Source organism: Pinus tabuliformis, chromosome J (assembly GCF_031772625.1).
Source record: "Pinus tabuliformis cultivar Carrire ecotype Pingquan chromosome J, CPIR1, whole genome shotgun sequence".
In the NCBI taxonomy this organism is placed as follows: Eukaryota; Viridiplantae; Streptophyta; class Pinopsida; order Pinales; family Pinaceae; genus Pinus; species Pinus tabuliformis.
The window spans coordinates 1,074,918,740-1,074,945,669 of NC_142295.1; positions in this window are offsets into that span (position 1 = coordinate 1,074,918,740).

Sequence of the window (26,930 nt, forward strand, 5' to 3'; positions counted from 1 at the left end):
AAAAGGTGCTGCAACCTTCAAACCAAATTAGTAAATCATCAAGATCTTAGGGCCTTTTGATTGGATTCAAATATTTAAGGATTTATTTTGTAATCTACTGAAAACTGAATTAAATCAAACTGAAATCCTACCTACTTACTCTAATCAGCTTTCTGACTGTTGGTTAGGTAAAATGAAACAACCAATGCAACCATTCAAGCATTATATACATTAGTGACCTTTGTTGCTTGTGCTTGTTGGTGTTTAAAATTGAGATCTTGCAATCAAATATAGCTTTGTTAACATTTGAGAAGACAAGGAAATTCCTGATCTCCTTTGTTGGATATAGAAACTATACAAAAGGATCTTGTAAAATATATACACTATTCTTGAGCTGATTCAAACAACTATATAAATGTTCTGGATAGCCTACATGCCATGAAATTGAAATATCACTTTTATCTTTATCACCTTGCATGTTTTCAACTGCTCTTTGTGATGATGTTTCTACTGATTGTAATGTCTGTCTGGTAAGACCATTATCATCTTGATTTTGACTTTCATAGTCTGTTAATGGAGAAGAATTCTGATTGCTTTCCTCGTCCAACCTATCAGCTGTTGGATCATAAAGAACTTGGAAGGATTTTTGCAACTTGTTACATATAGGTTCAAATGGAACTTCATAGATTTCTACAAGTTGCTCCTCCTTTTCTTTAAAATTTTACACCACATTTCCTTTAAAAATTGAAATGATTCAAAACAAAGAGGCAGGGAATCAACTTGGGTCATTTGATCATATGTTCCTACTTCCAAGTCTTCTTCTGCAACCTGATATTCAATGGCATTTTGGGGCTGCAACTCTAGATATGAGTAGTCTTGAACAAAGATTTTATTGCCCTCTAGATAGTTGATATCGAGAGTTGTTGACATTTGATTTCTAATTGCATGATAGTTATCTCTAATAAATTGAAATGAATCAAAACAAAATGGTAAAGTTCCTTCACTGATTTCAAAATTTTCTGCACTTTCCTCCTCATTCTCATAGCTGAAACGAACAAGTTGACCACTATTTCCAAGCTGTTTAACCTAAATTTCCTTATTCCCAAAATTAGCTTTTGATTCCTCTGCCAAGTTAATTTGAATTTGAGAAACATAATCATCATCATACTGATCATATTTGGGCAAATCATCAAAAGAAGTAATGTCATCAAATATACACATTAGATCAGGGGATTGCTCCTCCACATATTGCTCTATGAGTCTATCTTCTAGTCTATGGTAGATTGAGTTGGTAAGAATTTGTTCATGAATATCAACCTTTTCCTTTTGTGAAATAGATGTGTCATGGTTATTTTGAACAAAACAGTCAACTTTCATTGTGATCTTCTGCATCATTTCCTCTGTTTTATTTATCAAAATGTCGAGTTTTTCCTCTTTCTCTGCTTTCAATTTTTCTTTTCTAATTTTCATATTAACCTCTACATCGACTGCCATGTTCTGCATCTGTTCCATTTTTGAGGGGTTTCTTTCTCTTAGATGAAATTCTATCTCTGAATCAAATGCTCTTGGGTAATGCAAAAGAGCTGAATTAGGGGGAGGTCTTATATTTAATGGTATTGAATAATAGGCTTGATTAAATCTGTCTGAAAATTGTTGTATTGTTTCATCTGGATGTCTTTTTAACTGATTATATTCTTCTATGATCATGAGAAGATTGACTTTGATTATCCATCTATCAAGGAAGAGTTTGAGAAACTGCTCGAGATTTGAGATGCTTGCCTCAGGCAGGGTTTTGAACCAACTCTTGACTTTGTCTTGCAAAGAAAGAGCAAAAAACCTAATACTAACATCCTCTTCATCTACTTCAAATAAGTTAAGATAATCTTCAAAAGCTTGGATATGTCTTTGGGCAATGATACCATTCTCTCCATCAAACCTAGGGAGATACTTGGGATAATCATTAGGGAAAGCATGGAGTGTAGGAGGCAAAATGTTATGAAACCAACTCAAGAAAAGATAGAAAAGATAGATCAACGCCTTAGAATTCAGCCTCTTCGAGGAGGCAACCTCCTTTACATTACATAAATGAACAATTCTTGGATGATTCAAATGACAAAACCTCCTTTCTATATATAGGAGTCTAAGGAGTCACAATATAACCCAGCCGACCTAAAAATAATAATATAAAGCCACAAGAATAACAATAGAGGGATTCTATGGGGCACAGTAATAACAATATGGGGACAATAGGGGCACAACAATATTAATAAGGGGTATAACTACAATAGTAATGGGGTAATCACTAGTAATATAGGGACCCAACATGCCCCTCTCATTCAAAAAAAGTGTTGTCCTCAACGCTTGAGTAGTTCTGGATACTTCTGTATAAAATTCTTATCCTCCCATGTGGAATCTTCAGCGGATAAGTTCTTCCACTTGATAAAATACTCCGAAATTGATCGATTTCGTAGCTGTCGAGTTCTTGTTTCTGTGACTGCTTCTGGTTCCAATATAATTTTTCCTTTCTCGTCAAGTTCTGGCAATATTGTTTGAACTGGGAGCTTGTCGCCTATAACCTTCTTTAAACATGAAACATGGAAAACTGGGTGCAATCGAGAAGCTGCAAGAAGCTCCAATTTGTATGCCATAGTACCAATCTTTTGCAACACCTTGTACGGACCATAATACTTTGGTGATAATTTATTATCCTTCTTAGCTTGCTTGAGAGACATTTGCTTATATGGTTGTAGTCGTAGGAATACCCAATCACCTACATCAAAACTTCTTTCGCTGCGATGTTGATCTACCTGTTTTTTCATTCTATTCTGTGCCAACACGAGGTTATCCTTTAAGAGTTGGAGGACTTGTTGTTGATGTTCGATTGATGTTCCACTGCCTGAACCTTAGAATTTTCTCTTAAATATGATGTGATGGATGGTGGCTGATACCCATAAAGTGCCATAAATGGGGTCATTTTTGTTGCTGTATGGAAGGAAGTGTTATACCACCATTCAGCCAGAGGCAACCATTTGACCCATTGTGTCTGTTTATCAGATACAAAGCAACGAAGATATCCTTCCAAACATTTGTTTACTATCTCAGTTTGCCCATCAGATTGAGGATGATAAGATGAGCTATGAGCTAACTGAGTACCAAGACAAGAAAATAATTTTGTCCAAAAATTTCCAGTGAAAATGGGATCTCTGTCACTTACAATAATCTTTGGGTTTCCATGTAGCTTTTGAATTGTTTCCATAAATGCAGTAGAAACTGTACTGGCTTTAAATGGATGTGATAATGCACAAAAGTGTGCATACTTGGTAAGTCTATCAACTACCACCATGATGACACTCTTTCCCTCAGACTTGGGTAAACCTGTGATAAAATCCATTGAAACCTCCTCCCAACGTTGGCTTGGAATGGATAAAGGTTGTAATAGACCTGGTGTCTTAATTGTTTCAACTTTATTTTGTTGGCAAACCAAACATTCCGCCATAAACTTTTGAATATCTTATTTAAGGCCATCCCAAAAAAATTCCTTCTTAACCCTGTGGTAAGTTTTTAAAAATCTTGAGTGCCCTCCTAAGGGAGAAGTGTGCAATTCCATAAGAATCTTTTGTTTTAGCTGGGAATTCTTACAGAGGTATAAGCGATCTTTGTACCATAACGAATCATTTTTCCAGCTAAATGTATCAGACGTACTGGAATCTTATTGTAACTTTCGAATAAGTGCCCACACTTCTTCGTCATTCTTCCATTCCTCCCTTGCTTCGTTTATCCAATCTGGTTGGATAATAGAAATGGCGCACAACAATGCTTCCACATCCTCATCCTTTCTTGAGAGTGCATCTGCCACCACATTTTGCTTCCCTTTTTTGTAGATGATTTCAAAGTCATAACCCAACATCTTTGTGACCCACCTTTGTTGCTCTTCAGAGGATAATCTTTGTTCTAAAAAGTATTTAAGGCTATCATGATCCGTTTTTACCTTGAAGTGTCTTCCCATTAGGTAGGGTCGCCATTTCTTAAGTGCATGGAGTATTGCCAACATTTCCTTCTCATAAATAGCTTTTTGTAAAAACTTTTCCTTGATTGGACGACTTTCAAAAGCAATGGGTCTTTCATCTTGCATTAGAACAGCACCAATTCCATTTCCTGAAACATCACATTCCACAATAAAGGTTTTTGTGAAGTCCGGTGTAGCTAAGACCGGTGCTTGGCACATTGCCTCTTTAAGATGTTCGAAGACCTTTGTTGCTTCTAAAGTCCATGAAAATGCATCTTTCTTCAATAATGTTGTTAGAGGTGTTGCTATTCTCCCATAATTCTTAACAAACTTGCGATAATACCCTGTCAACCCAAGAAATCCTCGCAGATGCTTTATGGATGTGGGGATTTTGCATTCCTTAATGGCTTTAATTTTGCTAGGGTCTACCTTAACTGCTTCATGAGATACAATATGACCCAGATATTCCACCTCTTGGACTCCAAAGAAACATTTGGATCTTTTTGCATATAATTGTTTTTCCTCCAATAGTTGTAGCACCCTGTCAACATGTTTAACATAATCCTTCCAAGACTTGCTGTAGATTAGTATATCATCAAAAAACACTAACACAAATTTTCTAAGGAATGGTTTGAAAATTGAATTCATCAAACCTTGAAATGTTGAAGGTGCATTGGTAAGGCCAAAAGGCATGACCAAAAATTCATAATGACCCTCATGAGTTCTAAATGCTATTTTCGGAATGTCTTCAATCTTCATTCTGATTTGATGATATCCTAAACGAAGATCCAACTTGGTGAAGTAAATTGATCCATGCAATTCATCCAGTAATTCATCAATGACAGGAATGGGAAACTTATCTTTAATAGTGAGCTTGTTGAGCTCCCTATAATCCGGACACATGCGCCATGATCCATCCTTCTTGTTCACCAATACTACTGGAGCAGAGAAAGAACTTTGACTCGGTTGAATTATACCAGCCTCTAGCATTTCTGCAACCATACGTTCAATTTCACTCTTTTGGGCAGAGGGATATTTGTACGGCCTGATGTTTGGAGGAACACTTCCTGGAATCAGATGAATAGCATGATCATGATCACGCATAGGTGGGAGACCTTTGGGAGTCTCAAATACCTTGGAATGATTGTCTAGGACTTTTTGGAGATCTGGAGAAATAGATGATTCCGATGTGGAAACATTTAGTGAACATAATTGTGCAATTACACCTCCTTGTTCCTTTTTTAGAAGCTTTGTCATACCATTAGAGCTGATTATCTTTCCTGGTTTCCCTACAATACTCCTTAATTCAACTTCCTTTCCTTCCGCAGAAAATTTGATGAAAAGTTCTTGAAAATTAAAAGCTATTGTACCTAGGGATTATAGCCATTGGACTCCTAGTACAACATTAACACCTCCCATTGGAATGGAAAGCATTGGGCTAGTCAATACATATTCTCCCATGGATAGCTTGATATTATGGCACTTTCCCGAGCAATTTATTGTTCCTCCATTTGCAATCATCACTTGACGCTTTGGTGCTGGATATAGGAAGCAATTCAATTCTTTTGCTACCTTACAATGAATAAAATTATGGGTGCTTCCGGAATCAATCAACACTATTACCTTTTTCTTCTTGATTTGTCCTTCTATCTTGATGGTTTGAGGAGTGGTAATTCCAGCCAATGCATTACAAGATATGGTCGGATTCATTTCTTCTTTATCTAGGCTTTGTTCTTGGAGTATATCCTCTTCTTTTGACCTTTCTTGCTCCTTTTCTTCTTCCTCTTCACAATCTATGTAGAATAATTTCTTCTCAGCACACTTATGACCTTTAGTGTATTTGCTATCACAACTGTAACAAAGCCCTTTTGCTCTTTTTTCTTCCAATTGTTGTGGTGTCAACCTTATAGGTTGTGGAAGACTAGGGGCAACAACACTTCCATCTTTATAGTTGTGAGTGGTATGCTTCCTGGTTACCATAATTTTGCTTTCCATTTTTCTTGCTAACCTGAATGCCTTCTCTAATGAATCAGGTTCCCAAAGGTGAACATCATGTTGGATATTATCCTTTAAAGATCCTATGAACACATCAATCCTATGCTCCTCTGGAATATCTTTTACCCTTATGTTCAATTTTTGGAACTCCTCAATGTGCTCCATTATTGAACCCTTTTGTTTGAGACTTATCAATTGACTAAAAAAAGTGTTGCTTTTTGTATCCTCATAATGTGCTATCAATTCTTCCGTAAAAATTGCTCAAGTGATAAATTGTTTACGATAGCAAAGCCATTGATACCATACAAACTAATTTTGTTCCAAATATAAAGTTGCAATACGTACCTTTTGTGTGTTTTGCACATTATTGAGATTGAAAAATTGCTCCATCTGTAATATCCATGTTGCGGGATCCTTGCCATCAAACTTCCTCATATCGATTTTTGGAATATGGTGGGTCTTCGATCCCACATTAGAGTCTATGATATCATGATTAGCATTTCTTTTGTTCGCATCATGAGTTTCCTTTACTACCTTTTCACCATTAGTAAGTATTTCTTGTAGAAAATTTGTCAAATCTGTCTTCAAATCTGCCATGCCTGTCTTCAAATTTGTGTTCAAATCTATCTTCAAATTGTCCATCTTATCTTCCATTCCATTCATCTTAGCTTCCACGCCATTTATCTTAGCTTCTGTTAACTTTTGTGAGCGTGACATTTGTTGCACTTGTTCTTGTAATTTTGATATATCATGTAGCATTTTTTCCTCTTCTTCATGAGTCATGCTAGAGCTTTCAGGTTCCTTACTAGGTGTTTTCATTTTCTTTCCTCGAGGCATCAGTTACCGATAATAATTCTCTACTAGCCCTTTGAATTCCTTCAAAATAAATTTTCAAACCAATCTTAAGCAAAAATTTAAAAGAATCTACACACCTTTTTTTCACTTTGTAGGAGCTCGATATTGCCTCTGATGTATCTCTGTACTTTCAGAACATCCAGTTCTGAAATTGTGACCTATGGTAGCCCTCTGTGTCCTCTTTCCAATGCCACCAGTCTGATCCAAATTGGATTCTCGAAGGAAGAGTTATGCAAAATCTCCCACAGTGACCTGATTATAGACTAGTTCAGTAGAGCGAACTTGTATGACGTGCCACGAGTCACTGTTTCGACCTTTAGCTCTGAAAAATATATAAAAGAAACTACAGTCCGTCCTCTTTTTGCACCTTCTTATGAAATTTCAATCCAATGCTCAGAGAAAAAGTTATGACAATTTTCCCCAAGTCACCTGTTTGGAATGTAATTCAGGAGTCTGCAAAAATACCAACTTCCTCATATCATATCTCCGCAAATATGGCGCAAAAAGCTTTGAAATTCGGACCCAAGATTTAGCGTGATGTATTCTCAAATGGGTTTTGTTTTCAACTTCTGAAACGTCGTAGAAAAAAATTTATAGCGAAAATGCCACGATGACTTGTTTGGAGCAGCGAAACCCTAGAATCCAAAGCTCTGATACCAAATGTTATGAAACCAGCTCAAGAAAAGATAGAAAAGATAGATCAAAGCCTTAGAATTCAGCCTCTTCGAGGGGGAAACCTCCTTTACATTACATAAATGAACAATTCTTGGATGATTCAAATGACAAAACCTCCTTTCTATATATAGGAGTCTAAGGAGTCACAATATAACCCAACCGACCTAAAAATAATAATATAAAGCCACAAGAATAACAATAGAGGGATTCTATGGGGCATGATAATAACAATATGGGGACAGTAAGGGCACAACAATATTAATAAGGGGTATAACTACAATAGTAATGGGGTAATGACTAGTATTATAGGGACCTAACACAAAATGAGTGGTTTATACCTATCATGAACTTTATGAGGTACCAGAATATGTTCAGGGATGGTATGATTAGTCTTAATTTTTTGATTCTCCTTAATTGGAAAATGATCTTCATAAGAATTAGAAGTCATTGCTGTTCAAATGTGTAAGGATACTTTGCATCTACATTTTTCAAAGGAAAATAATAAAAATTTAATCTAAAATCATCTCTAAAATACAATATACACTGGAAAACTTTGTCAATGAGAAAGAACATAATGTCTTGGATAACAATCCAAGCTAAAAGCCTAATCTTTTCACACAGTTCTTTCAGGTTCATTTCTCCAATGGAGTCTTGATTGTGAAATTGATGTGGAGTCGCCAGGTGGATGATTTTAACCTTTGTGTGTCTGATCCCTATCCACCATCATAGATCAGATCCAAACTTGTAAAACCATTCTGAAGAAAAGGTTTAGTTATCCAGGAAACCAAATTTTGAGTATTTTATGACTTTTCAAAACAACTTCTATGATTTCTTTAAGAGGCTTTAGATATGAGATTTTAAACTTTTCTTAAAGACTTATTTGACAAGAGGAACTGATCAAGTATTTGAAACCAGATGTTCAATCCATAAACTAGACCGGAGATAGACTAAAGCAGCATTCATTTACTTCTGCAATTGCAAAGCAAAAGCATTTCAAAGGCTACCTGGCTAACTTCAGGCTCCGTCTGTAGTTTATACAGTAAACAATAGTAACAAACAAATCATTCAGGTCCCCAGTGGAGTCGCCATTGATGTTATCACTCAGGTTTTCCCAAAAGTTGTAAGAAGGGGAAAGGAGGCCGAGGTAACCACAAACCAATCTTTTAGATACAGAATCTAGCCAATCTGTATCCAGAAAAGGCTCTCTCTTTATGATTTAGCTTTGTTTTTTAAAGGTATTAGGCTAGTTATGAAGTTCAAGAGTTTTGTTTGAGTTTGGGTGGTGAGATTCAATAGAACAGAGAGGTAAGACAGAGTAGTTCAGTCCATTGGGCTAATGGAGTCAAAGAAGATGGATTTCTGGATTTGGTTTCTTAACAGAGGATGGTTTCACAGAGCAAGGTGGTCAAATAGGGAACAAATAAAGATTTGAAATAGATGGAATGGGCTCAAATGGGGTGAATGGTAGTTAAGGATCCTGTTAGAGCCTAGATTTACCTCAGGCTGAAAAGGTAAGATTCTAGGTCCACATCAAACCACGCTCAGCCTCGTAGCTAACCCTACGAGGATAGGAGAGGGCTCTCTCTGGGTCACACTTAGTAAAAATAAACAATAGGGTCTGAGGTGACTCAAAATGAATACTGATTTTAGGCTAGTAAATAAGTGCAAGGATTTGATTTGAGTTTTTGGGGGTTTTGAGTTGGAAAATGGGAAAGGCAAATTTGGGTCTGGGGATGAGGCCTAGTTTTTGCAGAGTTCTGATTGGGGCAAGGAAGGCAATAATTTTGATGCTTTAGATTGAGTGAATAGATGGATCAGACCGGTGAGGAGCCAAGGAGGGCAAGAGAGTCTCAAGAATCCTCCTCAAATAGATGAAAATATTGAAAATTAAACAAAATCTCAAAGTAGAGCACAACAGTCCAGTGAATTCTACTTTAATCACTCATTTGTTTAATTTCAGAAGCAAAGAGAAGGGAAAATGATATACATAAACATAAATGAACTTACAATTACATATAGAAAAACACCATCAAAACACAGAGCCACATGGATCCCAACAAGTGCTGCAAAACCTTGGCCTTTCCTTAGCCAAAAATGCAGAGATAGAATGTACAATGATGTGCCAAGCAATCCCAAGTGTCCAACCCTGAAAATGACTTAGAAATTACATGATATAGACTAGCCCAACCCATTCCCTTGCCTCTATGGTCAATCTCATCATTCTAGGAGCTGTTTGAACTAATTCTAAACAAGGAACTGAAAGCTAGGTAGTCAAACAACTTACCCCTATATGCTAGGAAACTGATTCATTCATTTAATTTTCATCTTTTTGTGAATGAATCCTCTAGAACAAGTAAATATGTGCCAAAATTACATCATAGTCATCAAGTTACATTAAGATAGATCAATAATTACATCAAAAGTAAAACTAGTCAAAACTGGGCGAAATTCTAAGCTGCTGAGTGAAAAACAGGCCAAAAATCTCTATGCGCCGGGCCAAAATCTGTATGCGTCGCGCCAGTTTGGAGCTGATTTTGAGGCACTTCCTGAAGTCCAAATTGAGCCCAAGTGTGCTTGTTGGAAAGCGCTGCCTGTCTAATTTCCAACCCAAGTGGAATTTCTGAATTTGGATGTCATTTGCCCCTCCAAAACTTCAATCTCCCAAGACTGCTTCCTGTGTGTCAAAATAGGGGCAGTGAGGTCATTTTTAGAGTGTTTTTGGCAACCTAGAACTTGATGAAATCCTTAGGTAATCCATGAGCATGCATAACTTTTCATAACAAATCCAGAAATGCAAAGTTTTCCTCCAAAGGATCTCCCAATTATAAGCACGCGCCAAGTGGCGCTACGCGTTGGGCAGAAAAACCTATTTTAAAGCCAAAAAATTCAAAATTGACAAAATTTTCTCCAAATTCCCTGAAATTTGGGCTGGAGGTCTATCATTGAGTATCATGTTCAGCCAAGGAAACCTCAGCCAAGATTTGGAGTCAATCATCCCTTTTTCGACATTTTAGTGCCCTCCTGGTGCATGCAGTTCTGTGGTAGAATGATTGTCTCGGTTGTATGATGTGTCTGTGTCCGCCGCTTCCATGGTGCTGCAATATGTATAACAGGTGTATGTTTTGAAAATGAGAGATAGGTGCTTTGTTTCCTCTGCCAAAGGGAAATGAGGGAATGTGAGGAATATGGGACAGTAGGAAAGTGGGTTGTCAAGTGAGATTAAAATGAAATAACCAACACTTGACTATGTTTAGGGATGTGGGGTTTGGGAATTTGCTACAAATGATATGGGAGAGGGAGAATGATTAGGGAATAGTAGGTTTAAAGATAGGGAAAATGGGAAACAGGGATATGGGTAGTTTGGGATCATAAGGGAATAGGGGTTGGAAATGATAGTATGATTATAGGGAAACAGGGGATAAATGATTTTGGCACCAAAATCACATTTCAAAACTTAACTTCAAGGCCATTTTCATAAGAAGATAGGGTTTGAATTTCAACATTCAAATTCTCCAAGTCAAATTCCAAAACCACACCAAACAATATTCAAGAGCAATTGCAGGGTCAATCGGATTTACTCGAGGCAAATTGGCGCGAAGACAAATGATAAAACTGGCTTTGGCTCTATGCACCGCGCACAAACCCAGTGCACCACGCCAATGTATTTTTGCACTGCAGAAAATTGCTCAATGCGCCGCGCACCAAACCCTGTGCGTAGCACTTTTTGCAGGAGACTTTTGGAGGCCTTCTCGGTGTCCAAATTGGGCGTAGGATATCTCGTTGGAACAGTATTTGAGTCTATTTTCCAAGACAACTGGAATTTTTCAATTTTGAGTTCATTTTACCTGTCAAAAATCAAATCTCACAAGACTGGTCAAAATGTGCCAAATGAGGCTGCCTCAAGGCAAAGTGCTGTTACAGTCAACTTTTTAAGGTGTTCCTCAACTCCAAATTGAGCTCATGATAGCTCATTGGAAAGCTCTTTGTGTCTAGTTATCATTTTACTCATCAAGCAAGTCATTTGGCTAACCAAGCTAGGAGAAAACTTGATTTTTCCAAGGTCACTTCAGAGGTGCATCAATTCTCCCGAGGCAATTGTATTTTTGACATTTCTCTAAAACCATGACACCTGTGTAAAAAGTGAAGGAGGTTTTTCTTCCTTGGCCTGTTGTGGACAAAAAAATCTCTCATTTTTTCCAAATTCATCTTTCCTTGCTCAGAAACATCATTTGAGTAAAACCTACCCCGATGTGTGGAACAAGAGATTTGTCGAAATGAAGCGAAATGAAGGGGATAGGGGCTTCTAAATTCTTGAGAAAATTTTGGGAAGTAGGGAGAGATGTTAAGAAGCAGGGGAAAGTGGAATTTCAAAGATTGAGTGAGGGGAAGGGGTCCAAAAGGGCAAAACACAGGCCTAGCGTTGAAAATTGTCAAGTTGTAGCAAGAAACTAGGGTTTGTGTAAAAATAAGGAATTTGGGAGAGTTCAGTGACGAGAAGTGTTTAATAGGGTACATTAAGGATAGGGGAAGGTGTATGAACATCAGGATACAAGTTTTGCTGATGATTTGACCATCCAAGAGAAATTACCTTCAAAACCCTAGGAGAGGGAAATGAACTTTACCTAGGCACAACTGAAGCATGAACAAGGTGTAAAATGACCCATTGGAACCTGACATGATGATGAAAACCCTCTGAATGATGGTACACTTAGCTGAATGGTGACATGGACTGACATTTGGACAATTTTGAAAGGAGTAAAAGCAAACCCTAGACCTAATGCCTAGTGACCAAATTTTGCTTGAAGACTCACTGAAATGACAAAATTTGACATTGACACCTTAAAATCACTTTGTAAGAGCATGTTTGATCACTGGAGGAAGGCTGCAAAGACTGACACTAACAGATCCTTCAACCTATTTAAAGAGGGAAATTGGATGATTACTGATAAGGAGAAGTTAAGTATTCTTTAGCAAATAATCAACATGAAAGAATTAGGAAACAAGAGAAATTAAGATTTCACTGCTTATCCTAATTCTGAAGAAACACAGAGAACAATAATGACTGAAAATAGAGTGCAATCAAGCATATTCTGAAATTAATCCTTTATTTATCATTCAGATTATGAAGCACAGATGATATAATAACTAAGAAAACTTTAAAACACAAGATATAGAGGACTTATTGATCCAGTGGTTGATTCAAGAAGTCTGTGACAAGTCCTCTGCTTCAAATCTTCATCCAGTAGGGCATGCAACAGTTGATTCCAACAGCTCTTTATTCCAAATAATCAATATTACAGCAAAGTCTAGGAATCCACACACTCAATACTCCAATGGAGGGGGTATTTATGCTCGAAATTACAAAACAAATATCTCATAACGGAGTGAGATAATATCTAGGATGACTGAAAATAGTTTACTAGAAAAATAGAAACAGCTAGCCTCAAAAATAGGAAAAATATAAACTGATGCTGTGCTAGTCTTGTTTTTGTTGAATGTGCTGGAGGCAGGCCCTGGGATTCGGTTTGCAGCTGGTCTTTCTTTGGTCACTCTGTGCTGGCTGCCCTATTCTTGCTGATACTCTTTAACTTTGATCTGATACTTTTTAACTGCTTTCACTGTTCATCTCTGCATTAAAGAGGAAAACCGAACAATGGCAGGTTGATTGGAAGGCTGCAGAGCTCGTTGCTGTAGTCTTTCTGGTCGGGTGCCGGTTTGTAACTAAAGTAGGTCGTTGTTCAGTATGAATGCTCCAGGCACAATGTATTGCAGTGGAAATGGCTTTTTACCATTTTTTTGACAAAACGAAGGTCAGCGGGATTTTTCATTTAATCGGGAGGATGACGTAAGCCGTACCTGGCCTGATGTCAGCGGGGTGGAGTGGTGGATGACGCTAGCGGATCAGACCACCCCGCTAACATCAGGCCGAGTACGGCTTACGTCATCCTCCCAATTAAATGAAAAACCCCGCCGACCTTCATTTTGTCAAAAAAAGGGTAAAAAGCCATTTCCACTGCAATACATTGCGCCCCGAGCATTCATACTGAACAATGACCTGCTTCAGTTACAAACCGACACCCGACCAGAAAGACTACAACAACGAGCTCTGCAGCCTGCCAATCAACCTGCCATTGTTCAGTTTTCCTCTTTAATGCAGAGATGAACAGTGAAAGCAGTTAAAAAGTATCAGATCAGAGTTAAAGAGTATCAGCAAGAACAGGGCAGCCAGCACAGAGTGACCGAAGAAAGACCAGCTGCAAACCGAATCCCAGGGCCTGCCTCCAGCACATTCAACAAAAATAGGACCAGCACAACATCAGTTTATCTTTTTCCTATTTTTGAGGCTAGCTGTTTCTATTTTTCTAGTAAACTATTTTCAGTCATCCTAGATATTATCTCACTCCGTTATGAGATATTTGTTTTGTAATTTTGAGCATAAATACCCCCTCCATTGGAGTATTGAGTGTGTGGATTCCTAGACTTTGCTGTAATATTGATTATTTGGAATAAAGAGCTGTTGGAATCAACTGTTGCATGGCCTACTGGATGAAGAATTGAAGCAGAGGACTTGTCACAGACTTCTTGAATCAACCACTGGATCAATAAGTCCTCTATATCTTGTGTTTTAAAGTTTTCTTAGTTATTATATCATCTGTGTTTCATAATCTGAATGATAAAGAAAGGATTAATTTCAGAATATGCTTGATTGCACTATGTTTTCAGTCATTATTGTTCTCTGTGTTTTCTTCAGAATTAGGATAAGCAGTGAAATCTTAATTGCTCCTATTTCCTAATTCTTTCATGTTGATTATTTGCTAAAGAATACTTAACTGCTCCTTATCAGTAATCATCCAATTTCCCTCTTTAAATAGGTTGAAGGATCCTTAACTGCCCTTCACCCCATTTGAGCCCATTCCATCTGTTTCAAATCTTTATTTGTTCCCTGTTTGACCACCTTGCTCTGTGAAACCATCCTCTGTTAAGAAACCAAATCCAGAAAGCCATCTTCTTTGACTCCATTAGCCCAATGGACTAAACTACTCTGTCTTACCTCTCTGTTCTATTGAATCTCACCACCCAAACTCAAACAAAACTCTTGAACTTCATAACTAGCCTAATACCTTTAAAAAACAAAGCTAAATCATAAAGAGAGAGCCCTCTCTGGATACAGATTGGCTAGATTTTGTATCTAAAAGATTGGTTTGTGGTTACCTCGGCCTCCTTTCCCCTTCTTACAACTTCTGGGAAAACCTGAGTGATAACACTAACAATACTTGGTGGGCAACAAGTTCAAGGTGAAGACTGACCACAATAGTCTCAAAATATTCTTGGAGCAAAGAGAACTCAATGAGCAACAACAGAAGTGGGTCACTAAAATAAAGGCCTATGATTTTAACATTGAGTATGTCAAAGGAAAGCATAATGTGGTTGCCAATACATTATCTAGGAGGTATGCTACACTTTCAATCATGAGCATTGCCCAAGATTGGAGGGCGCAGTTACTGGTGGAGTACTTCAAGAACCACACACATGTGAGGTCTTGGATAGCATAGTGGGGGATGATAGATACATAGGGATGAATGACGTGATTTACTACACGGACCAAATTTATTTGGTGTCGAGCTCCTATTTGTGGGAGAAGATCATACAGGCTACGTATGGCTCTCCACTAGCAGGTCATCAGAGGTTCCTTAAGACATACAGGGCTGTCAGGGAGTGCTTCACATGGAGGGGCCTCAAGGGAGATTTTTTGAGGCATGTTTAGGATTGTGATGTTTGTCAGAGGAATAAGGGGGAGTTGACACATCTGACAGGTCTACTTCAACCTCTCCCTATTCCTAAGGGAAGTGGGAGAGAATATACATGGACTTCATCATAGGGCTACCCATGATACAAGGATGTGATTACATTTATGTCGTGGTGGACAGGTTGACCAATTTTTCCCACTTCTCCAGCATTTCAACCAAATATTCAACATCATAGGTGGCCGAGTTCTTTTTCAAGGATATCTTTAGATTGCATGGTCTTTCGAAGACCATTGTCAGTGGTTGGGACAACTAGTTTATGGGAGCATTTTGGCAAGAGCTTTTCTAGTTGGCGGGGATCAATCTCACACCTAGCATGAGCTACCACCCTAGACTGATGGGAAGACTAAGATTGTGAACAAATGGTTGGAGGGGTACTTGCACAACTATGTGATGGGAAACAATGTGCGTGGGTGAAGTGGCTACATCTTGGGGAGTATTGTTATAACACCACCTATCATGTGTCTATTAGTATGTATCCCTTCTATGCTTTATATGGTTATGATGCTTTGAACTTCTCTGACATGACTTTTGGAGACAACAAGGCCACAAGGACCAAGGATTGGATCTAGGAGAGCCAAGACATCTTTAGAGCTCTCAAAGATAACTTACAGACTGCCCAAAATCAACAAAATATGTACATTGACATGCATAAGTTTGAGAGGCACTTTGAGGTTGGGGACTTGGTTTTTCTCAGGTTCCAATCATATAGACAGTCCACCTTGAAGTAGAAGGGAGCTGAGAATCTCAAGCCATGCTTCTATGGGTCGTACAGGGTGACCAGACGGGTTGGAGAGGTAGTGTATGAGCTGGAACTCCCATTAGGGAGTAAGGTGCACAAATCGTTTCATGTCTCATGCTTAAAAAATTCGTTGGGACAATAGGTGACAACTATTATGGAGTTACCACCCTTATATGATAAGGGGCATCTAGTTTTAGTACCAGAGACCATTTTTGAGGTGAGGGAGAGGAAGATTAGGAACAAGAATATTCGATAGGTTTTGGTAAAATGGAAGGACCTACCTAAGGAGGATGCCACTTGGGAAGGGGAACATGTACTTCAACATCCATCACTGTAGTTGCTTGAGGACAAGCAATATCTGGGCGGGGAGGATTGTAATGTCCCCACTTAGCAAATTTGCTAAGTAAATACATTTTTGCACAATTTTGGTATTTTGACATACTTGACTTAGGAAAAGTGGGTTAGGAGGACCCCACTTGAATTTTTGAGGAAAGAAGGCTCCCAAACATTAGAAGAGAAGATAAATTAAAGAGTAAGTGGGATGTGGGGGCCACTCCAAAGGGAATTCACACCCCTTAGGAGAATTCGAACTTGTGGGAAGAGAGAAAGGAGGGAATTTGACTTGAAGGACCCACATGGAGGAAGAAAGAGGGAAATAAAGATAAATAGAGGTGGAGGGCCTCATTTTGGGACTTTTTTCCAATTTAAGAATCAAACCCCTTGTACGCTTGAGCTGTTGAGCCAAGTCTACACCATGTTGTTCAACACAAGAGATTTCCAGGTGGGAATATCACCTCCATCTTTAGTGGAATTTGAGTGCCACTTTAGGGGAGATAATTTCTATGTCTCAGAGTTGTTCCAGGAATATTTGTAGGTATATTTGGCCATCATTTGGAGTAGGCTGGGCGCAAAAGAAGGGATATGAACCCCTTGGGAAACTAGCTATAGGGCACCCTTGATTATGGGCTTTCCAGGAGGAGTTGTTTTTTATATTTGCCAGAGATTTGGGGTATTTTGCAGGGCTAAAGTGTTGGGAGTTTTGTGGTAGTATTCCTGGTGTTTTTGGTTGTGCACAGGGGGTCTCTGGCTAGGCTTGCATTTGGTGTGAAGTTGTGGAGTTGGGGAATGATACTTGCCAAGAATTTTGGAGGTATTGTCGGGATATTCGTAGAGCAGTTTTTGGAGGAACTTTTGAAGGGAGTTTGGTTGGTAGCAACATTTTATTCTCACTTATACGTACACCAGTCCAAGGAAGGGAGTGCACCTTTTTTTTGGATTCCTGGGCTAGCTAGAAGTAGCCCAATTCCTTGTTGGACTTTTGTGGGTTTGGGGTCTAGAGGTTATGGCTAATTTGGTTGATTTTTTTGAGCAGTCTGGAGGGCTACATCAACAGTTCTTTCTTATTTGGGCAACATATTATTCCTGTTTTAGGCACAAGCATTATAGCAGAGCCATTTCAACACTTTGGTGCCTTCATCTCCAGTTATTGCCTTGCTTGCCATAGCAAGTCTCGGTTCCATTATCTCCATATATTTTGTACTCTCCCTTATTCAATCAATAAAATGGCTTAGCTTGGCACAATTTCTAGTGTTTAATGTTGTATTGGTTGCATGGGCTAAATTTTGTGTGTGTGCATATTATTATTTCCTTTTGTTGTCACTCTAGTTTCCTATTATGAATCTTACATTATCACTCAATTCTTCATATGATTTTAAGTTATATATATATATATGATTTTATGATATTAAAAAATTATTTATCATAATGATCATCACAATTTAATATTGTTAAATTATATTTATTTTATTTTTAAGAAAAATATGATATTTAATTTATTTTAATATTTCATTTATATGATTAAAAATATTGAGATTTTTTTTCTTAAATCTTTACGATTTTAATGAAGTAATTATTTATAAAAATTAATACTATTATGAATACTATTTTATATAAAATGTATGAAGTGTAAGCTTTAACCCAAAAACCAAATAATTTAAAATTTGGATGTGGTCTTGTCAATGGTTAACAACTTTTGACTTAATTATTACTTCTTAGATTTCTCTTTTTTTTGGGGGGGGGGTTGGGGGTGCTGGGCGCAGTGGGAGGGGGTCAAGAAAAGGTTCACATTGCACACACAGAGTAGCAAAAAAAAATGAACCATTTAATCAGAATGAATGTTTGAATTTATTTGAGGGGTAAGAGAGGTCCTCTTACACCCCTATTACATGACCCCTAAATATTAGGCATAATATGACATCATTTTTACGATGTAAGCTCTATTCTCTCACTGCTAAGGTGAGCTTATGTAAAAGTGTTTTCTCACCTAATGGGATAAATGGATTCCCACTTGCATGCTTCTTAAATTTACCAAGCAACTTAGAAGGGAAATTTTCCCTTATTAAATTGGGTCTCTCTAGGTTATCAACTCATTCTCTAAATTCTCTCTTTCACTTGGAGCTGGGAAAAACTTAAAAGAATAATATATTATATCTAAGTATAATACTTTAGATGAAAATTTTGGTGTCATGAAAACATCATTGTAGATAATGTAGGTAAATATTCAATAAAAAATATATAATTTACTCTTAATCATGATAAATTTTGGTGAGAATTATCATTTTAAGCATATTTTATCTAAAATATAAGCAACCTTTCCATAAAAAAAGACAAATTATTAGAGAAATTATTTTTTGAGGAAAAAATAGACAAATGGAAAAAAATTAGCCGCTAAAAATTACCCTACTTAGAGCTCTTCTTAGTGAGGAGATGAGCTTGTCTTTTGGTTCCTACGGGAATTACTTTGGATTTGATTTAGATCTCTCCTGAGTGCCAGGGTCTTTTCATTATGGACAAGTGCTTGTGTTGCTTAACCATGGTAAGAAAAGTTGAGCTTCAAATGGAAGGGTGTTTTGCCTCAATCATTGCTATGTAATGAATTTGAAGAAAGCTATTAAGCAAACAAAGTCATGGAATCTGAGGTTGATAAGGAAAATGACCTACCGTGGAATCTGCCAAGTGTATTTTGGCCCTCGAGAAAGGAATCTCAAGACAACTTGCTATTCTAAGGATCAACATTACCAAACTTGTGGCGAGCATATCTACCATGTCGGCCCTATTTTACCTCATATTATATAAGGTTCCACTTTGTGATTTTAATCATATTGATGGATATTTGATGTTGGTTCCTTAGAGCATTAAATCAGCCAAGGACAATACATCTTCATGGAGCCCTTCCTCTTCATGATATTGGACCATTTTGTGATGAAATTTGGTTGGGAGAGTTTTAATTATTCTTGGTTGGATGATCGTGCTTGATGATTTGGTGATCTTCTTATATGTGCTTACCTCTTTTATCACCCCTTGGTTGCTCATTTGATGGTTGTGAAGCACCCTATCTCATTTTAGTGTTGTTGATATGTTATATCTTATTCTTGGATGATCATTCTATCCCCCTTACAAGTTAGTTGGTGGTGCTAAGAGTAGATGTTTCATGACATTTTTGGATTTTCCTAGTGACTTTAGCATGATGATGTTGTATGGTTTCTTTATCAATAAGAGGGGGGTGTCCTACATGGACCTCTTGTACTGGATGTGTGGTAGGGACATACTTGATGATTAGATGGTTTAGCATTTTCTATTATCCCTTTCTCTAATGTTGATACAATTAGATGATGGATGTGTTGGGGTAGTGCACTTTGCCTTAGTGGGATTTCCCTAGGTGATATGACTTAATATTTGTAACATTTTCTAGACATCACCTAGATGAAATGTGTTTGATGATGTTAGTACCCTTATGAAAGTGATAAAGTTTTTTTTGAAGTTGATGGAGTATTTCAGTATTTCATCATGTTATAGTCCTTTGGTGATGCGTCCTAGGTTCAAACCTAGGTAAAACTTCTACTTATTGATTATGTTTTTTATCATGGTGGGATTATTGCTAGGGGATACATCATATTTTCATGATACACCACTTATTGGAGCACAACCCTTTTATTGGCATGCATGTTCATGTTGATTTAATCAGACAATGAATATTGGTGGAAGAAACTTAGACGATGGTTTTATTTGAGTGTTAACCTTTACGCAAAATGTTGAGTTTAATTTAACTATTTAGTGGTAAAACTAATCCATTTTATTTCCTTAAAGGTTAATAATTAACTACCCTACTTCACTTGGTAGTTGTTCACACTTGGAAGAGTTATTTTGAGGTTGTTTAAGGCTTTGTTATCTAGAATCCCTCTCTTAGCCACCTTTACCAAGGCAGGCCATGTGATTATTTTATTAATGGAGAGGTTGGCACATTCTCCTACCATTCACTCTTCCTTGTGCACATTGTTTGGTGGAGTTTGTTGATGGTATTGGGAAACAACGAGTGGTTTTGGCATGGCAATGATGAGATCTAACCACCTTGGATCTTCTTCCTAAGGTGCACTTCACATGGAGATATCATATTATTTGTTGGGTGGTGGAGGTAGGTATATGGTACAATTTTCTAGGGCACACTTTTTTTTTTCGCCAAGGAAAAATCACAATTTTCTATTAATAAACAAAAAATCAAATTTTGTAGATGCACTATGTGCATTCAAAATAATGACTATCCAAGGATAGTCATCCAACAAAAAAATTGTCATGCTGTCAAAGAAATTAAACTAGTTGATCAAGGATAGTCATCCAAAAAAAGAGTTGTCAGAATGTCTAGGAGAAATTGACCCAATGGTCATTAAAAATAAAAGTCCATATACCTGCTAAAAGAAAAAAAACTAGGGCACACCTCTCTTAGGTGCTCTCTCATATTTATTGCATGGCTATTTTAGATACACTTGTCGTATTTTGACCTTAATTTAAGAGCACCTTCACCTCTTTCACTTGGGACATATATTAATTAATTTGAGGTGGTTATGGATTTTATTAGGTTTCATGCAACATGATTGAAGGGCCGCACATGACTTTTGCATGCTCTTGATTGGTCTTCTTCCTATATTTATATCATATTCTTGGAGGGAACAATTGTGGAGACACTTGTTGCTATTCTTGGAGGTATATTTTAAATTATTTCATGGGTTTTTGGCATGACAAAACACTTATTCACCCTCATCTCCTTGGATTTATATTGTTGGAGATGATTAACTTGTTGTTTTAGGAATTGTCTTCATTTCTTGTGGAGGACTCCATCTACTTAACATCTTACACATTAATCCATAGAGGTGGTTTCCTTGGGATTCACACTTGTGGAGCTACATGCATTTTGTGTACCACTTGTTACTTTTGGAGGTTGGTTATGCAACATTCTCCTAGAAGGAATATCTTTTAGTGTTATTTCCCATGCACCTCAGAGGGCACACTTTGTGATCTCTATTAGATGCACCCTTGAAGATATCATCCTATGTTAACATTATTTTATAGTATTTTGTGTACATATATTCTTGGAGGATGAATTTTATGTGGACATATTGCATGTTGACCTAGTTATCATACCTATTTTTAATTATATGCCATCATTTGGACATTTTTAAGCCTATATCTTTCATATTTTAAGAGGAGGGCAAGCTCTTTTGAAGAGGTTTTTGTCCACATGTTGTGACATAGTAAACTATGGATTGAGGAGGGATATACTAAATTATTATAATATTTGATTGACTTGTCATGAAGTTAGTTCTTTCTTTTTTATTAAGTTATATGAGAGACCAAAATCCCTCTATAAACACGAGCTCTCTCTCTCCATCGTAATGGTTGTTAATATTTGAGGATTGAGGATATCTACCATTGGACTTCATTTGTACACCAAATGGTTATAGAGGTATATTTTCATTTCATGTTAGGCTCTTATTATGCACTTATATTTTATATGCTGATTTTTGTATTACAAAACCCTTGTAGCATGTTATGATTTCCTTGTAATGAGCCATGGTTCATTTAGATAGAGTAATGTGAGGATGCTATCCCTTTAATTTTGTAATCGTTGTTATGTTACCCTACCATTCAATAAACCCATTTTTTTTCCAAATTGATATAACCACACTTTTATGGCCATGCTTAAGTATGGAACCTCTAGCCTTCCAAGGTAATTTTTTGCCATAAATATCAACAAACTAAGATTGATTTAAGACATGCATAGGAGCCCTCATTTCCTTACATTTCATGCACTTTCCCTATTTGATCTATGCTCCCTTGAACCCATTTCCTAAGGTGTGATTACGCACTTGGTTTTAGATTTTTCCTTTAGGATTCCTTCTCACACCATTTATTTTTTTATTATACTACAACCACTTGTTTTCTTAAGATTTACTCTTCATAAATCACCTTGGGCACAAAAGTGAATGATAGTCAAGGATTATTGTATGAATAGGCATATGGCTTGTGGAGTGTTCTCCTTCCTTAAGGAGTGAATGTATGGTGTTGCCCTACCATAAGGGTTTGATCAATAAAGAATCATTTCATAGTATTTCTTGGGTTATTTCTATTATCATAATATCTTTGGGTTAGATCTACAACAAGTGGTATCAGAGCACTTTCTTGGGCACAAGGGGAGAATTTTTTTTAATTTTTTGCAGGATTTCGAGGGTGGCGAGTTTGCAGATCAGATCTGTATGTTTTGGTGCAAGATCTGCAAAATCTAATTGCAGATCTGTATTCTTTGTGAAAAAATAGCCGATTTCAAAAAAAAATCGGTTGAATCGGAGTCCGGATGAAGGAGATATCGCTGATCTAAAAATCAGTGGGGTTGCAGACAATTTTTCAGGGCAGCGAGTTTGTGGCACAGATCTGGACGTCCTGGTGCACGATCTGCAAAATCTAATTGTAGATCTGGAATCTTTGTGAAAAAATACCTAATTTCAAAAAAAAATCAGTCGAATCGGAGTCCGGATGAGGGAGATATCGCTGATTTAAAATCAGCTCTTTTTTGCAGAAATTTTGGTGACGGCGGGAGAGTTGCAGCGCAGATCTGAAATTTTAGTGCCGGGATCAAGATTTCTATCACATGGGTAGATGTAGAATGATTGTTCCATTTCTGAAAACAGGTCATAATAGGGATTCTGAGCAATATTGACTAAACTGTGACAATTTCAAATTTTTGCCAAGTAAGTGATTTTTTTCAGAACCCTCTTCATGGCGGTTCTATGTTTTACAGGAAAAGATAATGGTCCTACTATTGAAGAATGCATAAAAACACACAATTTATTATGGACACATCATTGGAGAACTTTTGTAGTGCTTAATTTTGAAGATGAGGCAGCCACATGGTGGGGATTACTTAACCAAAAGAAGTGTTCCAACCTGCCCGATGAAGAATTTGAAAAATTACTTTTAGACAGATGGTCTCATGCCAGAAAACAAGATAAAGAGAAACATGTGGGGCTATTTCCTACTGGTATATCCTTATTGCAGGTTCATGGATTGATTCAGAAAGAGAAGATCATTGTTTCTATAAATCCTAGTTGCAAGCATAATTTTATCAATGTTAATTTGGTAAAAAAATTGCAAGTTCCAGAAAAACACATTGAAAACGCACAAGCGGATGATGAGGATGTTTTATTGTATAAGGATTTGAAGATTTCTATGGATAAGTATGTGTTGCATAGTGATTTTTATGCTTTAAATATGGATAACATAGATGTTGTTTTGGGATACCCTTGGATGGAATCAGTGGGTACTATCAATATTAATGTACAGAAGAAATTCCTGAAGCTCTGGTATAAAAAGAAGAAAATTACATTACAGGATATTTCCATTAATAAACAGGTAGAATGCAAGGAGGCTGAAGCAGAAGATGTTCCAGGGTCTGACATATTAGATGATGAGCCAGTGATGATAGACAATCAAACACAAATAGAGGCGGAGGCAGAAAATGTTACAGATGCTGATACATCAGAGGAGGGCTCAGTGGTTGAAGTCATATTGGAAAAGAAGACACCACAACAGGCACCACAACAGGGTGAATTAAAGAAAAAGACACCGTGGGTTAAAATTTCAACATATCATCACCCACATCACCCCGCAAGAAAACAACCAACAAGATGGAAACCAATTAGCCACAAGGACAACAACCCCCGTATGACAGATAGCGAGGAGCGAAGACCCACCTACTACACATCAACACAGAAGAGCTGCCATGGTCAACTTCCATCTCAAGCGAGCGAGGCACCAGCGAGATCGAGGGTTCACCTTTCTCTTGGATGGCTAGATGCACGTGCATGGTACGAGTGGACTACTCTTTTGAGTAGATCTTATTATTTCCCCGAAACATGCTTAGGGGGGTGGAATGTTATATATCTAGGGGGGATAATATGGGGTGCCAAGGGAGGTACCCAAGGTAATAATGTAATAATGGGATGGGCCATAGTAATAAATAAGGTGGTTAACCCATATCATATAAGGTACCACAAGTAGTTAATAATAATGTAATGGGCCCATGGTATTAGTTTGATGGTATGAGGGAACCATGGTAATGATCCATGGTATTATATGTATGAGGCCTATATAGAGGCTAGAGACTCCACATGGAGAGCAAGGATAATTTTAGGGGCGAATGTTCGCCCTTTGGCGAAATTAAGGGGTTTTAAATTTTTAGTGGGCGAATATTTTGTATCATAGTACATTTTTACAAATCACCTCAAATAGCCCACCTTATTTTAAGGGAGAGGGTAAAAAAGGTAAATTTAGCCCTTCAAATTAGGACTTACAACCTTCCATTCGCCCATTTTCAAGAATAGGTTTTATTTAAGTGAATCCATTCGCCCATTTTCAAGAATAGGTTTTATTTAAGTGAATACTATGGGCCAAATACCATATTTATAAAAGAAGTATGGTAAATTAATAAAAATATAAATAAATGAGAGGTATGGTAAATAAATAAAACATTTTTTATATTTACTCCATAAGTCACCTTATATACATGTAAGGGTGTAAACAAATAAAAATATAAGTAAAGTGGAGGTATGGTAAATAAATAAAACGTCTTTTTATACTTACTCAAAAGGTATGGTAAATAAATAAAAATATAAATAAACTAGACATATCGTAAATAAATAAAACCTCTTTTTATATTTAGTCCATAAACCTCGTTCTATTTAGAAGGCTCAAGAAAGAGGTTTTATTTAATTAAATCCTATGGGCCAAATACCATATTTGTAAAAGAGGTATGGTAAATTAATAAAAATAAATAAAACCTCTTTTTATATTTAGTCCATAAACCTCGTTCTATTTAGAAGGCTCAAGAAAGAGGTTTTATTTAAGTAAATCCTATGGGCCAAATACCATATTTGTAAAAGAGGTATGGTAAATTAATAAAAATATAAATAAACGAGAGGTATGGTAAACAAATAAAACATTTTTTTATATTCACTCCATAAGTCACCTTATATTTACGAACACTCAAAAAATGGGTTATATTTAGGTGAAACCTATGGCCAAAATACTATGGGACAAATACCATGGACTAGATTGTTATTAATACCATGCAAAAAACCATTATTAACCCTAATATTAGAATTAATAAAAATAAAAATGGCACATGGTATTGACCCATGGTATTCACTTGGAATGTAGCCTATCTAAATGGGGGAATTAAACCAGCATGTAGCCTATGCTAAGATTCACTAGGACTTTACAAAGTTTTATTATTTAGTGAAAGACTCGCCAAGATCTTACAAGATTTTATAATTGAGTAAAATATTCGCCATGCCTAGTGAGAGATTCGCCAAAAAATTATATATACATATTATATTATTGATAAAATCGCCTTCCATTTTTCCTATATACGATGGAGATTCGCCCATTTATTATATTTATAAATTTAGGTGGGGTTCTTAAAATTTTCCCTGATGGAGAGATAGTCAAGGATTATTGTATGAACATGCATATGGCTTGTGGAGTGTTCTCCTTCCTTCAGGAGTGAATGTATGGTGTTGCCCTACCTTAAGGGTTTGATAATAAAGAAGAATTTCTATCTTGTTATTCTTGGGTTATTTCTATTATCATAATATCTTTGGGTTAGATCTACAACAATGTATCCTTAGTAATCCTCCCTTTAGGGAAAATCCCTTGAGTTGGAGAAGAGCCAACTAAAAGTGAGAGCAAGAACTACGATAGTGACAAATAGTAGCCATCTTGAGTTAAACAAGAATAGCCTCTTGATGTTCCAGAATTTACATCATTTGATATTGCACACTTACTCAAGTTTGAAATATTGAGATTTTAATATTGTCACTGTGTCAAACTATAGAATTACAAGTTTTAGACAAGGTGAACATTATGTTTTATAAATATCTGCATGTTTCAATATCTTTTTTATTCGGGGCCCAAGGTCATTCAACAACAAGGTTTGAAGTCATCACAACATTATACTCAATATGACATTAACATGTCACACAAAAAAACAAATCTAGGTGGGGAGGATAACAATTGTTCCTCCTAACCACCTAAGATAAGCCTAAATGACAAAATAAAATAAATGTCTAATAATAATAATAATAATAATAATAATAATAATTCAATTTTAAGGTCACAACCAAACCGAACACCAAATTAGTTTATGAAACTCCCTTCTTTGTTGTGATTTCATCAATAAATTTTATAGAGATTTATATACTCTATCTCTTTAGATTTAAACAAGAAAAAATATATAATTTGAATTATTATTACATAACATAAAAATCAATATTATTAAAATCCTTACACAATAATTGACATGTAACATTATTTTTAAAGATTTATTAAATCATTGTTGTCATCATAATAATAGTGACAACATTGTGCTTTATAAATGAATATATAAAATTCAATGTATATTTATTTAACAATTTTGTTTTTTTTTAATTATTTAAAGTATATTAGAAAAAATTAAGTATAAAAATATAAAGTCTATATTTTAAAA